The sequence below is a fragment of the Rattus norvegicus genome, chromosome 3 (assembly GCF_021556685.1).
Source record: "Rattus norvegicus strain SHRSP/BbbUtx chromosome 3, alternate assembly SHRSP_T2T, whole genome shotgun sequence".
Classification (NCBI taxonomy): domain Eukaryota; kingdom Metazoa; phylum Chordata; class Mammalia; order Rodentia; family Muridae; genus Rattus; species Rattus norvegicus.
The window spans coordinates 135,770,503-135,782,321 of NC_141536.1; the positions used below are offsets into that span (position 1 = coordinate 135,770,503).

The 11,819-nt window shown below is 42.9% G+C and overlaps 1 long non-coding RNA gene across 1 annotated transcript; it reads left to right on the top strand.

Moving 5' to 3' along the window:
• The first annotated feature begins 804 nt into the window (after positions 1 to 804).
• Positions 805 to 6,458, top strand: LOC147995730 (uncharacterized). The gene is made up of 4 exons (XR_015684686.1): positions 805 to 998; positions 1,277 to 1,583; positions 3,491 to 3,796; positions 5,431 to 6,458. It is a non-coding gene; the product is annotated as an uncharacterized LOC147995730 (long non-coding RNA).
• Positions 6,459 to 11,819: the final 5,361 nt, after the last annotated feature.

An 11,819-nucleotide genomic window follows, 5' to 3' on the forward strand; every position in this document is an offset into this window, starting at 1 on the left:
GACATGGGTGGGTATCTGACAGTGAATTGAATAAGCCGTGCTTGGAGATGTTGGGCAGCATCCTTCTGGGCATTCTTCATACAGGCTGATGCCACCTTCACTAAACATACTAAGCTGACTCACGTCATTGAGCAAACTGTGTATGATTTCCATTCCCATGCTCACTCCACACAGGAGACTACCATTCATCTCTCAAAACCCAGCTCCACTGCCAACTCTTCCAGTACCAACCCACCTGTGGCCAGGGCTCTGAGGGCAAATAACAATGAGGGGAGCAGTCCTCAGCCCTGAAAGAAGTACTATTTAATGTGGGCCATGCCTTATGTCATGAACAAAAACTGTGGAGTAGTTATTAGGGACAGACTACTTGCCATTACAAGACCGAAGATCTCTTCGTCATTTCTCTCCAGCACAAAGAACAGAACAACTGAGCAAAGAGTCCCAGGGAGGGATACAGGGTACCTCCTGGAACATGGAAAAGTATAAATTCAGAGCCTCTGTCACAGGTCACCGGAACTTAGGCCCATGAAAATTGTGACAGGATCTGGAAGAATCCCAGAATAGGCTGCTGCTTGTTATTCAGCTGCTGCCCTTTTCTTCTAGATTGAACTGCATGTGGGTGTCTCTGGGATGAGTCCCCTGAGTCTCATCCTGTGTGCTGGCAGCTGCCTGGACAAACCCTTCCAAGGGATCAGAGAGACATAGCAGAAGTCAATAAAGGAATCAGGACTATAGCATCTGCTGAGTAGACTGTGCATGAGTGTCAGGAGTGAACTGGAGTAACCTCTTGCAGTCCAGTCCCCTCCCTTAGCCTCTTTCCAGATCCTGGACCACACACTGTGCACTGTAGCTCCGTTGCTACACTGGGTGGAGGTTGGAGGACTAAAGAGCAGAAAGCCACCCAGGAGACCCCAGGGACCCTGGAACAGACCCTTCCTGAAGCACTGAGACCTCCCTGGTGCTGACCCTAAGTTGTGACCAGTCTCCTTCTTCCTGAGGTAAGGGTCCCAGAGCAATGTGCCCTCCCCAATTTGACTAAAAATACAGGGGCAACTGTACACAGAAGATAGGATAGAACTTACCTAACAGTGGTGCTGGATGAGTACATATATATTAGAATATACAGAATATAGGCTTCTACCTGGAGCCAGGCACACATGCAGGCAGGATCCAATCCAGCATCAGAAGGGTTACTACCAATCTCTGATATCTCCAAGGGCAAGTGTGACATGTTGTGCCTCTCCTTCATACAGCCTTCCCATCCCTCTGCCTTTAGTTGTCCTTGCAGCATCAGAAGACCCTCTGCAGCAAAGATCTGTTGGCAATGAGCCTCCTTGCATCCTGTGCCATGTGGCAGAAGATGTGTTGCTTGAAGGTCTACTCTCATTTCCAGAAGCCTTCCTTTGGATAACTGACAGTTTTATCAAGCTCCAACCATGGACTCAGTAAGATTTCCCCAACTGTCCTTCACAACACCATCCTTCATCCACTCATCTTCAGTGGCCACTGTGCCTCTTCTAATGTTGGTAACCACATTATCAAGTACCCATGATCTGCCCAGGTACATAGATTGGAACTCTGTGGTAAGTGGTCCCATCCCATCATTCATATGGGAAAGGGAGTTGCTTGAAGTTAGTGAGATTAGTTGTAAAGCTAATAGATATTAAGTCTGGAATTTAAACTCTCGGTATTGGGCTTATTGCAAGCTTTATTTGTTTGTTTGCTTAGTTTTGCCACAGCAGGTGGCCTGTGGGAGGATTCAAGGGCTTCTGGCTTTTTAAAACATGTTAGAGTGCTGGACCACCAAGGAAGCTGAGATATGACAGCACTGCTTCCTCAGCTGTTGATGTCTTCTTCAGAGGGGTTCCTGGGGCCACCCTGGATGACGAAGAAAGCAGAAACTATTTCACAGGGGAGAAGAAGACTAAGGAATAGTAGCGGTTACTTGCCTAAGGCCCTACAGTTATGTGAAGTTCAGGCTAGGATGTGATTTGCTCACCCCTCCCCTCTGGAATCCAAGGACACAGGCATGGCCCCACTGCACCTTATAGGTCCTCAGCAAGCACTTGAGACCTCAACTCCATCTTTACATTTGCATCTCCAGTTAATTACTAAAAGGTGATTCTTGAAGCACACTTAGGAAGGTTAGGCTGGAACTAAGCACCCATCACACACTGGGCTGTTGCAGGCACAGACAAACCTCTTCCCACAGAAGCAGCATCATAAGAACCCAACGGGGCATAATTTCCCTCTCCAGACAGGGTGTAGGTCTTTCCCAGTTCACCATGTAATGTTTCTACTTTATTATGGTACAATAGCATCCCCATACAATCGTTCTAGTGTTTTACCTTCAGCAGAGTACACAGTAAGTTCCAACAGGGGTTCAACACCTTATCATAAGATCAGGTTCACGTGAAGTTGTCCAGCAGTAGGCTAGTCGACTGCTGCGCACCTTTAAAGTGGCCTGGGTTAAACTATCACGGAAGTAGATTGCATAGAGAAAAGGCACTTTTTATAAAAAGAAATTTACTTTTGATTTTCTTTTTTCTTTATTTTTTAATTTCATGTATGAGTGTTGACTGAATGCATATGAATACCACAGACATGCCTGGCACCTGTGAAGGTCAAAGGAGACCATTGGATCCTCTGGAAATGGAGTTATAGGTTGTTTTCTGAGCTGTTCAATATAAAAAAAACAATAAAAAATGAGTGAAAGAGAGGTGGGTATTGGAAAGGATTCAGGATGGATGAGGTGCTGTAAGATGAGACTCTACGTATATGTCTCAATCACAAAGTTTTTTATTCCTATGGAAAGGGATTTTGTGGGTATTTTTAGATGAAGGGTCAGTTAGGATGCAAGGAAACAGGGTGATTTTTTAATCTATGGCTTAAAGATATTTAAGGACCCTCTCTATCCTCAGGTAGTTAAGTCCTTTACCCTGGGATGAGTCCTCACATGGGAAGGATTTAAATTATGCAACCTCCAGTCACATGTGATCAATAACTCTTGTAGCTTCTATAATCCCAGCAAACACCTTAAGTAAATGAGTTCTAGGCCTTGGAAAAAAGTAATGCATAACATGGAGGGATGCTGGGGTAGGGTTAAGCAAAAGCAGCCTAACCCTAAGTCCTGTTTGCCTTTGAATCTGGCATAGGATTTTTGGGGCGAATGACAGAACTTCTCTATATATATTTTCCTTAACTGTCCTGGAACTGTCACTTGTCCTGCCTATCATTTCTATAAATGCATGTGAGTTTCAGGCTGTTTAACATAACTTGAAGTGACCCCCTACAGACCCTTTAATGTTCAAAGAAGACTGCCAATAGTGTTTGACACCACGAGTACTTACTAGCTATAGTTTGTTCTTGTTACTATGATTATGGCTCCTATTGTTGGAGTCTGTATACCAACCCCTGAACTAAACTAGCTCCCACATGGGCTCTTCATGCTATGATGTTTGATTCCACAAGCCTGCTTCTGTCTTTGTAGGACAGTAAAAGAGTCTAATATCTCTGACAGAGGTTTCCTAAGATGTCGTGACTGATATTGTCCATCCGGTTCCTGCCACAGTACAAAGAAGGTCCTCTGACACCATGGAGTATTTTCTAAACCATTACACTCATGGAAGGAGCTGTTGAAATGACAATGTGGGCAAAGAAATGTCTTGGTGACCAGTCCAACACACCACACATTCCTACACTCTCCTCCTCCATTGCTGCTCCTCAAAGATCCTAAGGCCATGGAATGCAGCACCTCTGACCAGCAGGAGATTGCAGTTACCGATCTAGAGCTAAGGTGAGAGTAGGGGAGGAGTGCTTTCCCCTTAACTGCTCCAGAGACTTTGATGAAAACTCAAATGCTACAGAGTCCTACTCCATAAGCTCAAGGTGAGCCAGATTTGAAGAAGGAGTCACCAATGATGGAGAGTTCATCACCCCTTTGAGGGGCACGGTAGCTAGACTCTGCAATTTTCAGTTCAGCCATAAGAACAAAGCTCACTAGGTTCGTCTAACCTATTTGTGGCTTTATGTTTGTTTTCTGTGTAGTGAGCTATTTGACAACTTAAATGAAACAAAAACAACAATAAAAAAGCCTCAGGCTAATGCTGTGATTAACCAATGGGAAACTGTACCCAGAGAATATTTTTGGCATACAAACCAATTAATCAAGGATCATCCCTTTCTAACTGGCTTGAGCCCATGCTACCTTCCTTCACCTCTGAGAATTCTATTATTTTCTGTTTTAATCATTCTGGTGTCAATGTCAGACAATTGAAGATGACCACTGTGCTCAAACAACACCCTCCCCAAAGTAGGCATCACACCCACCCTAAAGTATGATACTATCTTTTCTTTCCCATGGAAATCAAAGTAAAAAGCTGCAGGGACTGGAGCTCTCTTTCATTCCCATCTTTAGCCACCTGACCAAAACGCAGTAATTCCCCCAATGATCCTGCACAGAATATGATGACCTCTTGCCAGGTCTGTGTATGTGATAGCTGTACTATTTAGTACCTTTTGCATTTCCTCTTGGGGGCACATCACCCCCATCTTGAGAATTAGCACAAAACATTAACCTTCTTAAGCATTCAAGTGGTGTGAAGAATGGCCCCAGGGCTCCTAAGCAGAACAACTGATGGCCAGTTTCATGTAGAACTGAATCTGGCTATCTTTCTTGAGGGCCAATGGGGAAGGGCCTGTAAATACATTTTACCTTCTAATTCTAAAAATTTAATCTAAGGAAAGAAAGAGTTCAACATAAATATGTATGTCCAAAAATGACACATCACTGTTTTATTTATAATTATAAAAGTTTAGAATTTGGAACTATCATTTGTTCAATGTTATTGTGGTAAAATTAGAAATGCTCTACCGACACCATGTGCATTTGTCTTCATAATCACTCTGTATTTTGATGTTCTCTTTTAAATTGATGAGTGTAGATGGGATTAGAATACATCTAAATAGTTTTTGTTCATTTAAAACTATGTTTTAATACTGGTCAGTTATTTAAACATTCCTTTTTTTAGTGTATAGAGTTGGTTGTAAGTTTTGTCATATGTCTACATTATTTTAGTATATCTTTGTATTAATTAGAAAGTTCTTTGAATATTAAAATTTATGTTGTTATAAATGTTTTTTATAAAAGAAATTTGGAACTGTATCTAATGATAAGGGGAAGGAGGCCAGGTACCCTCTCACAGATGTTACAGCATGAAAACAATTCCCCATAATACCAGCAGGAGGCAGTACAATGCTCAGAAACCATGGGGAATGGATCACCCACACCTCAATTCTTGGAGAGGAAACTACACAGCCTGCTTGCCTCCTAAAATGTAGCAGCCATTCGGTGCTATATTTTGGTGCTGAATGACAGGCATCAGCCAATCTTTGGAAACAACTGAACTTAGTCCTTTTTTGCTTTTACAGAGGAGGGAATGAAATATCCAAATATCAGAGTCAACAGAGACTGGCATACCAGGAGTGGAGACATTTCCATGGAGTCATAGAGAGTGCCTGAATGGATGGTATAGGAGGCAGGAAGGTCAGAGAATTAGAAACAGAGAACTCTAGGACATTCTCCTAGAATGTTCATGCAAGCAGTTCATTTCTACACATTGAGAGCGTTTCATCTGAAAACTCACTGCTTGGATTCAAGTGTTTCAATATTCAGATGAAGAAGCAAGGTCTCCCCAAAGGCTTGACTGAGGCCAGACAGCAAGCTCAGCACTGACCTGGGATCTCAACCAGGAAAACCTGGGTCTTAGTGAGACCCTCTTGCATCTGAACCACTGAAGATTCTACATGTGGGATAGAGATGCAGGGGAAGAGGTTCCAGACCTCTGGGATGCCAAGACATTTGATGTGATGAGAGACAGACTTCTCAACGATGGTGATAGGAAACCTGCTTGTTCAAATGCAAAAGAATGGAGTTCAACCTTCACATGACACAAGACAGTCCAGACCACAATTTTGTCACGAAGCGCCAAGGCGTAAATGGATGCATGATATGCCTCTTTGGTTGGTATATAGGAGGAAGGTGGCCAGCCCTAGCTTGTTGGGACTGATAGGCTTAGACTCTATAACAACTCTAGTAATGTCCATGGGTAGTGGAATAGCAGAGAGATATCTGAGGTTCCTCACAAAGCTTCTGGAACACAAGAAGCACCTTTTCCACTTCTTGTTTTCAGCCAAGAACTTTAATAAATTTGACAGTGCAGAGTCCAAAGGACAGGAGCCATGTGATTTCAGGTCACTCTGCAATTAAATCAGAAACCCATGGGAAGATGTTTGTTCTTGTGAATATACAATATTTTTGCAGTCCTAGGACTCAGCCCCAAGGTCGAAGTGAGCCCCTGATTGCATGGCTACTGATGAACAGATTAATATTTTACTTTGTTTGTATTTGTTGGCAAGGAACTTGCAGCCATGTAATAAACCCTGACTGGACTGCAGGGAAACAAAGCAATGATTTGTTCATTTCATTTTAATTCATAATCTATGTCAAATCTGCTTACTTTGATTTTTATAAACTTTATTTTACAAAGCAAGTTTAGGTTCACTGCAAAATTGAGCAGAATCATTTAAAAAATATAAAGTATATTGAAATTAATGCCTCAACACTAGGCCCAGTGAAAATAGACCAAGAAGAGTACAGTTCAGTCATCTCTGTCTTGTTCCCTCTGCCGCTCCATACACATGTGGTAGTTAGTGATGCAAGGTACCAGGCTAAGGAGGACTGGTGCTCAGCCATCATGGATACAACAGGGCATATGGCCCATCAAATTTTTGGTGTTCAAAATATTGTCACTACAGACCTGCTTGAGGCTGGAGGATTTGGGTCCTGGCACAGCCACCCTGTGGCAGGGACCACTAAAACTCATCGGGCATGAATGATGAAAGGCCTCTGCCTTGCACTATAGCTATGTGAGCTGTCTAAAGAGTCAGGAGTACTTGTGGCTGAAGTGGCTTTCCTTTGGGCAGAACATCTATGTTGTATGAATCCAATAACCCAAGCCACTGACCCCACATGAGGCAAGTGGTCTCCATTCTTCAGGATTCTACAATGGTACAGGCTTGGTCGATCGACCCCACTCCCAGCCCGCATGTCCAAGGACCTAAGTCTGAGCTTCATTTAAGTCAACAGAGAAGAGATACAGTGGAAAAGGCACTGCCTTGTACTGTCATTGCTATAGCAGACCACTTGAGACTGTGTGATTTATTGAAGAAGGAGATTTGTTTAGGTAATTTTGTACATCTGGGATTCTAAAACTGGACAGCTTTATTTAGCAAAGGCCTCACACTGTACCATAGCATAGCAGAAAAGCAGAAGGACATAAAGTGTGTGAAAAAGAGAGCACACAAGAGAGGCGCATGGCTTTTTGAACAAGCTTCTGTCTTGGTGAGTAATCAAGTCTCGTGAGTAAGACCTCATGAACTTCCTCTAGAATCAACCCAGCTCCCTAGTCCTGGAAGGAAGAATAACACTAATTCCTTCAAAATGGTAGATCACCATAACCTAATCACTATCTTAGGGTCCTGTCATCTCTCTACTATTATACTGATGACCAGTTCTCAGTTTGAGCTTTGGAGGGGACAAATGACATCTGCATAGGGAGCAGATTGATTAAGTCATAAGGGTGGAGAAAACAGACTGAGGCCTAGTCTCCCAAGGTAAACAACATGGGAGGGGGAAGGTCCCTTCCAGGGGTGGAGAAGGTAGGAAGGGACAGCGAGAAGAAGAGAGAATGACGTCCAATGGAGACCAAGAGCACAGTAGGCTGAGCCAAGACAGAAGATGCCACAAGCATCCTGAAGCTGAAGCATTAAATTCCTGGTAGGCAGCTGTAACCTGGCAGGAAGCAATGACAACTGGTAGGACCTGGCAGACTGACAAGCATAAGTGAAGGGGCCTTCAAAATCTACCAGATATCCTGGGGAAAGTAAGCATCCTTCAGGAATGGGTAGGAAATGAACACTGGAATAGGCATAACTCTTAATGATCACTGTCCCAACTGATGGAAATGTGACTCTGTGTCATTATGTTCCTAGCGAGCATGATCTTTGAGGTCAGACATCTTCAAATCCTACTGTATTTCTTATGAGCCATGTCACCACCACAGGTGACTGTCATTTCATCTCCCAGAATTCCAGTTTATCCATCTAATCAGTATCAGTAAACCCCACCATCTTTTGTGCTATCTAGAAATTACATGAACTATAGCATCAAGGACCAAACACAGCATCTACCTCAGATTGGGAACCCTAATATCAGCTGGGTAGGGATGGAGAGAAATAAGCCAAACACAAAATATACTTGATTTCATAGGGGAATAAGTGCAGCAAGGAAGAACGGGGCCACAGGGAGGGATGAATACACAAGAAAGGAAGCTGAGGATTACTTCCTCTCTCAAACTGGGTACATTCTCAACTCTCCCAGGCAGAACCCTCACTTTCTAATCCCCTTTGCCTCACATATACACCTCTTTGTACATCCTCCATACCCACTGAAATGCTGAACTCAGAGCAGGAAGCCCAAATATCTCATACCAATCCCCCAAAGACCTCTTCCAGAAATAACCAAGTGTATACAACACCGAAGGGTTTGCTGAGAATAAACACCATAATGTTATTCACATTTGAGCTGGAAAGATCACCAAATGATTCCTGTTTTTCAATTTGATTGTTCGCACTTGGTAAGTCAGCTAGCTTATTTTTATTAACAAAATCACCGTGTTCCTCCAGCTACTGTGATACTTATGAATTAACGGAGATTGGAGGCAAAAACTGACCATAGGGAGTACCTGGGCTCACAATACGTTTCTATTAACAGACTAATTAAAGCAGGCTTTGATGGTTTTAGGAAGTGTGGCCCCATCTGAGTGAGCAAACAAGGGCTTCTGGGTCATGGGAGAACTAATAATAACTTCTTTTGGCTGCACTTTGCAGCAGAATCTTAACTCATTAGACCGCTGGTAGCGTGCATTGTTCAGCCATCAGAAAAATATTTTTGTTTTGAAGCTTATTAAAGTGTTTTTGCTCTCTGTCAGGAGCACACTCCCTTCTCAACCCCTTACTACTTTAAAGTTTCCTAAATTGTCCTTGTGGAAAATTCAGAGGGCCAAACAACAACACATCATTCTTGCCACACTCTTGCTGCCAGTTGCCAGTCACGAAGAGCCTGGATGTTCCCAGGAGATGCAGCTCTGGCTGATATGCTTTCTCCTGGTCAGCTCACAAGCAGGCTTTCTGGTATAGAAATCTGAGGTGTATTATAAAAGGCCATTTAAAATAAGGCCATTACTTCCATAATGGGCAATTTTTAGACAGACTGCTCAGAAACCATTTAATTACCTAGAGGAATGCACCTGTGTGATCTGCCATTAAACTATTATTTAGGGGGCCATGGGGACTGTGTGATATTCTGGAGGACTCTAGTGAAGGCATGTATAATTTATGTCTTTTAGGGAAATAATCCACAATATTATGTTTATTGCCCTGCATGATATTAGCCAGTAGTGTCTCTGCCATCAAACTGAAGCTGTTTTGGGTTTGGATTGGTTTAGTGTTTTGAGACAGGATCTCATTTTGTAGGCCAGGCTTGCTGCTAATTTATAGTGATCCTCCTGCCTCAGCCTCGAAGAATTGGAATAATGGGTAGGTGTCACCATAATCAGCTTCAAGATTGTGTGTGTGTTTGTGTGTGTGTGTGTAACTCAGCCCCTCTCTGCTTTTCCTTCCTACTGAGTTCTTACTAATGAGCTAATAAGACATTTGATGTTCATTCTCTGAGTCTTGTTTTTAATTTTTTGAACATGAAAAAAAATTACAAAGCTGGTGCCCATATGTTGGGTTCATGAAGGGTGCAGAGCCTGAGCTCCTGTTAAAGAGTCACAAATAAGAAATACCCACATTGTTAATTTCCTAAAAGCAGCTTAGTGTATAAAACTGTGCCCCCATGTACTTGGAGAAGACATCGGACAGCCCCTCTCTTTGGCAAGCTCATTTATCTCCCAGTTCTCTTTCTTTGCCTTATCTATGCTCAGCTGAACTGATTCTCTAACTGATCCAAAGAAATTGCCTGACAAATGCTGTGTCTGGATGACACCAGTTGTCTCGCACAACCACTCTCAGGGAAAGAGAAAGGGCTAAGGAAGTGGAGAGGGAACAGGAAAGGGGCACTGTCTGTTTCTCGTCAACTGTCCTACCTGGTCAGCTGTTCATCGCACTTCCCATAACAGTTATTTGTAGCCACGCACACTCCTCTCTTTCAAACAAATTTCCTTTCTGTTCATTTTATCTCAGAGATATTTGCTGTTATGATTTGAACATGAAAGTTCCCTGTGGGTTTCTATGTTGAAAGCTTGATCTCTAGTTGGTGACACAACTTTGGGAAGTTATAGGAACTTTAGGAGGTGATCTCTGGCTGGAGGAAATAGGTCAAAGAGGCACATTTTAGAAGGATAAATCTAGCCTCCAGTCCCTTCTTCCCTCACTGATTCTTGTCCATCAGAATTAATTTTGTCTCTTAAGATGTGCTGTCACAATGCCAAGCAACCAGAGCTTCCAGGGACTAAGCCACTACCTAAAGACTATACATGGACTGACCCTGGACTCTGACCCCATAGGTAGCAATGAATATCCTAGTAAGAGCACCAGTGGAAGGGGAAGCCCTGGGTCCTGCTAAGACTGAACCCCCAGTGAACTAGTCTATGGGGGGAGGGCGGCAATGGGGGGAGGGTTGGGAGGGGAACACCCATAAGGAAGGGGAGGGGGGAGGGGGATGTTTGCGGAAACCGGGAAAGGGAATAACACTCGAAATGTATATAAGAAATACTCAAGTTAATAAAAAAAAAAAAGATGTGCTGTCAAATTATTCTATCATGGTAACAAAATATTGCAGTCCTCATGTCTCTGACTTTTCTTTCCTGCACTGGTTTCCCTTCCGGTTACAGTACCATAGACTTTCCCAATGAAATTCTATTTCTTTGAGTCCCAAACGATCCCTGTTTGATTCAATTCTGATTTCAAAGAGAAAGTGGTCCAAGCTGAGGTTTTTGCTATAGCATTACTATGTCAATGTTCCTCCCTTCCTCTCCAAGGGATCCAGGCTTGGGTTGCACTTGACTCTTAAGCTATCAAACAGAGCCTTATTTCCTTCAGCACTAAGACCTACCTACAAAACACATTTCAACCTCTTGTCCTCCATATCTATGAGCATTCTCTAGAGCAGTGGTTCTCAACCTTCCTAATGCGGCGACCCTCTAATTCAATTCCCCATGTTGTAGTGACTCCAGGACACAAAATTATTTTTGTTACTATTTCATAACTGTAATTTTGCTATTTTTGTGAATCATAATATAAATATCTGATATGAAATCTTTGTGAAAAGGTCATTCCACCCCCAAAGGGGGTGTGACCCACACATTGAGAACCACTGCTCTAGAGCCTTTTACTCTTAGACGAGGACACTTGTCAGTTTGTCAAAATTCATGATCTCTCCTGGGCCTTGAGTTAGACTTCAGGAATGCAAATCTATATATCTTAACATGATTTCTTGGGGATTAACATGACATTCAAATATGAGAGATGCCACTGCAGAACAAGGAGCAGTGGCCTAAGATTGCCCTATACCCTTGCTCTCCCATGGCTTCCCAAACAAGGACACTTGTCCTGGTAGATGGTCTTCTGGGCTCCAAAGGCTTTAAAAGAGTCAAGCCTGAGCACAAACACTCATAAATGCATTTTTCTGTGCTGACAAACTTCCCTCATTAAGTAGCCAGCTCTTTTACAGCCACGGTTCTGTTTCTTTTTATAGA